General features: G+C 38.1%; 1 protein-coding gene across 3 annotated transcripts in view; it reads left to right on the top strand.

Annotated features, from left to right (window-relative positions):
* The window catches only part of LIN9 (lin-9 DREAM MuvB core complex component), a 111,359-nt gene that overhangs the window by 15,939 nt on the left and 89,869 nt on the right, over nt 1-5,551 (top strand). The gene's annotated exons all lie outside the window — the stretch shown is intronic.

The raw sequence follows: 5,551 nt of genomic DNA, 5'->3' as shown, positions 1-5,551 counted from the left end.
CCAGCCTGGTTAACAGAGCAAGACTCTGTCTCAAAAAAAAAAAAAAAAAAATTAGACATGTAAAAATCAAAGGAATGAAAATTGGATAAGGAAATATTAACTTTAAGGGTAATGTAATTTTTGTCTTATCCAATTTATAACTTCTGATATAATCATTCCCTGTTTGTCTTTCATTATTTTCCAAAGTCTTATAAAACAAGATTTTCTAGTATAATAGATGGTAGAGGTGATATTCTCAACCAATAATTTAGCATTAGGTTTTTTTTTTTTGAAACTGAGTTTTGCTCTTGTTGCCCAGGAGTGCAGTGGTGCAATCTCGGCTCACAGCAGCCTCCGCCTCCTGGGTTCAAGCAATTCTCCTGCCTTAGCCTCCCGAGTAGCTGGGATTACAGGCATGCGCCACCACGCCCGACTAATTTGGTATTTTTAGTAGAGACAGATTTCTCCATGTTGGTCAGGCTGATCTTGAACTCCCAACCTCAGGTGGTCTGCCTGCCTCGGCCTCCCAAAGTGCTGAGATTACAGGCATGAGCCACTGCTCCCAAGCCAGGTTTTTTTTGGGGGGTGGGGGAGGGGACTGCATTGGCATGATCTTAGATCACTGCAATCTCTACCTCCCATACTGAAGTGATTCTTGTCCCTCAGCCTCCCGAGTAGCTGGGACTATAAGCATGAACCACCACACCTGGCTAATTTTTGTATTCAGTAGAGACAGGCTTTTGCCACGTTGGCCAGGCTGGTCTCAAACTCCTGACTTCAAGCAATCCACTCACTTCAGCCTCCCAAAGTGCTGGGATTACAGGTGTGAGCCACTGCACCCGACCCAAGGATTTAGCATTAAGTAAATTAAAAGCATGACCAGCAATCTACCCTACCAATAAAAACTCTTAAATGCCTTGTGATAATTTTAAACAGGAAAATATGTTCATGTTCTGTAGAATGAACAAAAATATATCTTGAACTTCAAAAAAAATGCTGTCAAGGCCAAGTGCACATAAGCATCTAATAATTTGATCTTGTAATCCCAGCACTTTGGGAGGCCAAGGCAGGCAGATCACTTGATGTCAAGAGTTTGAGACCAGTCTGGCCAACATGGCAAAATACCATCTCTACAGTAAATACAAAAATTAGTTGGGCATGGTGGCACACACCTATAATCCCAGCTCCTCACTTGAACCTGGGAGGCAGAGGTTGCAGTGAGCCGAGATCACAGCTGTACACTCCAGCATGGGTGACAGAACAAGAATCTCTCAAAAAATAGATTAAAATAAATTTTAAAATAATAGGAATTTGATCTTGTTGAAACTAAAATGCAATGTGCATTTCTTGGCTAAGTTAGCTGTTGTATACAAGGTTGAATGAACAAGAAATAGTTAAATAACAATTTTGTTAGCTAGACTTTGGAATAGCTATGTTACTAAGATAATCTAGATGATTCACAAGCATACAGAAAACTGATCTTTAAGACTGTGACACTGTCCTGTTGCAACTGTATCCACTGCCTTCCTTCCTGAGCACATCACTCCTTCTGGGACTATTTTACAGAGCCCTTTTTAGCAATGGAGAGAATTCTGATCAATACAGAACAAATATAATGTAGGATAAACGTGATATGAGACTTCTTCCAATATGTGAAAAGTTTTTATATCCTCTGAGTTTTCTCTTTACTAGTTGTAGCATCTTTAGTTCTTTCCATCTTCCTTTACCTGACATGGCTTGTTCCCTTACCATCCTTAGTCGTATCTTCTAAATCTCTTGCATTTTGTCTGTATGTTTATTTAAAGAACACCACCCAGAACTGAAAAATTATGAAAACTAACTTTTACTAATTGCTTATGTGTTGAGTCCTGTTCTAAGCACTTCATAGGTATTACTTTGATTTAATCTTCAACAACAACTATGAAATAGGTTACTGTTATATTATTTCCCATTTTGTAGATAAGAAAACAGACACAGATAAGTATCTTACTCAAGAACTCAAAGCTAGGAAGTAAAGACTGGTAATAGGCAGCCTGTCTCCAGAGTCCTACTTTAAAAAGAAAAAACCTAGCTTTATTGAGATAGACTTTACATATACAAATCATATATTTAAAGCATACAGTTTGGCTGGGCACAGTGGCTCATTTTGAGAGGCCAAGGTGGGAGGATTGCTTGAGCTCAGGAGTTTGAGACCAGCTTGGACAACAGAGTGAGACCCTGTCTCTACAAAGAAATTGAAAAAAAAAATTAGCCAGGCATGGTGGTAGCACACCTGTGGTACCAGCTATTTGGGAGGCCAAAGTGGGAGGATCACTTGAGCCCAGGAGATTGAGGCTATAGTGAGCTATGATCAGACCACTGCAGTCCAGCCTGGGCAATAGAACAGAGATCCTGTCCATTTTAATAATTTATGTTTCTGGTCTGGTGTAGTGGTATATGTCTGTAGCACTTTGGGAGGCTAAGGCAGGTGGATGGCTTAAGCTCAGGAGTTCCAGATCGGCCTGGGCAACATGGTGAAACCCCATCTCTACCAAAAATACAAAAATTAGCTGGGTGTGGTGGCATACTCCTGTAGTCCCAGCTACTCAGGAGGCTGAGACAGGAGAATCGCTTGAATCTGGGAGGTGGAAGCTGCAGTGAGCTAAAATTGCGCCACTGTACTCCAACCTGGGTGACAGAGTGAGACCCTGTCTCAAACAATCAATGAAAGATTCCCTCTAACAATGTGAATCTGTTTTCCCATACCCTACAGGCGGGTCCTTAATATAGTTTTATATTCGATGAGCTGCTAATACCCTGTGTACCCTATTTAAAAATCTGGGTCAATAATGTAGTAGAAAGAAATAACATTTTTTGTGATAAGAATATAGTAATTTGGTTATTTATGCTAAACATCTCCTCACTTATAAAATTTTTCTTTTTTCTTTTTTTACATTAAATTTTTTTTTTCTCCTGAGAATTGTCACTGAGGGAAAACAAAGAAAAAGAAAAACAGTTATTTTTCTAAATGCAGTGTGATATCCTGAATTGGTTTCTAGAACAGAAAAAGGACATTAGTGAAAAAACTGGTAAAATCCAAATAAAGCCTGTAGTTTAGTTAATAGTATTGCACCAGTTTTGACAAATATACCAAAGTTACTATAAGATATTAACATTAGGGAAAGCTAAGTGAAGGGCATATGGGAATATGCACTGTCTTTGCAACTTGCCTGTAAATCTACAACTTTTCCAAAATACAAAGTTTATAATAAAAAATTTTAAATTTTGACCCTAACTCACCATCCCAATATGTATTTCCCTCATACAGTGGTAGCCACTATAATTAGTTTGATTATCCTTTTGAGACCTTTTAAATATACTTTTAATGTATTCATAGAAAATATATAATATTGTTAAATGTATATATATTTTTTTCTTTTTCTAAATGTGTGTATTCTAAAAATTACATTTGTAATATCATTTTCATGGTATTGTGCCATGTGTCATTCTATAGTTTTTTCACCGTCTTTTTTTGAGATCTGGCCATGTTGATTGATTGAGATAGATAGATAGGATTCAGTATTTCATTTCTTTTTACAGTTGAATAGTATCAATTTTATATCATTATTTATAAATTCTCCCATTTGGGAGCATTTAAATTGTTTATAAATTTTTACTTTGACAAATAATGCTGCAGTGAACATCCTGAGCATGTTTACATAAATTTACAAGTTTTTTTCTAGGACAGATGCCTAAAATGTGGAATTGCTGGATCGTAGAATATGTACATTTAAAGTTTTTAAAGCAGTACCAAATACTCTCCAAATAAATTGAATTGGGATGGTACACAGTGACTCACACCTGTAATACCAGCCCTTTGGGAGCCCGAGGTGGGTGGATGACCTGAGCTTAGGAGTTCAAGACCAGCCTGGCCAATATGGCGAAACCCCATCTGTACTAAAAATAGAAAAATTAGCCAGGTGTGGTGGCACATGCCTGTAGTTCTAGCTACTCGGGAGGCTGAGGCACGAGAATAGTTTGAACCTGGGGCAGTGAGTTGCGATCGTGTCAGTACGCTCCAGCCTAGGTGACAGACCAAGACACTGTGTTAAAAAAAATTAAAAAATGAAAAGAAATTATACTGGTTTATATATATTAGAGTTCCTATTTTCCAAATGCCTCCAACTCAGTACAGAACCAAGCATCAAGATTTTTGCTAATCTGATATATAGAAATAGCCTATTGTTTGTTTTAGTTGGCATTTTATCTAAGAGCAAAGTTGAGACACTTTTCATATGTTTAAAAATGATTTCTTTCCTTTTCTGTAAACTGTTTATGCCTTTTTCCCATTTTTCTATTGAATTATGGGTCATTTTGTTACTAGTTTATAAGAATTTTGTATATATTAAAAATATTGGCCCTTTGGATGTTTATAATGGCTGTAATTTTTTAGAGTTTATAATTTGTCTTTTGACTCTGTTTCTGTAGTTTTTGACATATGGGATTTTAAAATATTTTAAGGGTCAAATATAACTTTCTTTTTAATGGCTTCAAGTTTGTCATGCTCAGAAAGACCTTTTCTACACTAAAATTTATAGTTTTAGAATTCTCTCATATTATTTCATTTTTTTGGTTTAAATCTTTGGTACATCTGGAATTTATTTTGGAGTAAGGGATGAAGTAAGACTGCAACCTAGCTTTTTTTTTCCCCCCCAGAGGGCTACTTAGTTATCCTAGTAACATTTATTAGGTAATCCATCTTTTAAACATTGATTTAAAATGCTGCCTTCATCAAAGCTAAATTCACGTAAGTATTTGGGATTACTTCTAGGCTTTCTGTCTCTACGTCTAGCATATCTCTGTATGTGCTAGTATCAAATTATTTTGGCTGGACATGGCAGCTCATACCTGTAATCCTAGCTGTTTGGGAGGCTGAGGCAGGAAGATTGCTTGAGCCCAGAAGTTTGGGACCAACCTGGCAACATAGCAAGAGCCCGTCTCCACAAAAAAATACATGAACTAGCCCAATGTGGTGACACACGCCTGCAGTCCCAGCTACTTGGGAGGTTCAGGGGGAGGATGGCTTGAGCCCAGGAGGTCAAGGCTGTAGTGAGCAATGTTTGCACCACTGCACTTCAGCCTAAGTGACAGAGAGAGACCCTGTCTCAAAGAACAAACAAAACCAACACACACATACACACACAAAATTGGTTTAACATGACTTTATACTATGTTTTAATGCCTGGTAAGATATTATCACATTTTTTTTAAGATTTTTTTCCTTTTCTTTTTTTTTTTTTGACACGGTGTGTCACTCTGTCACCCAGGCTGGAGTACAGTGGTGTAATCTCTGCTCATTGCAACCTCTGCCTCCCATGTTCAAGCTGTTCTGCCTCAGCCTCCCGAGTAGCTGGGACTACAGGCACAGCCACCATGCCCGCTAATTTTTGTATTTTGTTTTTTGGTAGAGATGGGGTTTCACCATGTTGGCCAGGCTGATCTTGAACTCCTGACCTCAAGTGATCTGCCCACCTCAGCCTCCCAAAGTACTGGGATTACAGTCGTGAGCCACTGCGCCCTGCCGAGAGAAAAA

This window comes from Colobus angolensis, unplaced genomic scaffold (genome assembly GCF_000951035.1).
Source record: "Colobus angolensis palliatus isolate OR3802 unplaced genomic scaffold, Cang.pa_1.0 Scaffold288, whole genome shotgun sequence".
Lineage (NCBI taxonomy): Eukaryota > Metazoa > Chordata > Mammalia > Primates > Cercopithecidae > Colobus > Colobus angolensis.
Note: the sequence above shows the minus strand (reverse complement) of the source record. Positions and strands in the feature narration are given on the sequence as shown.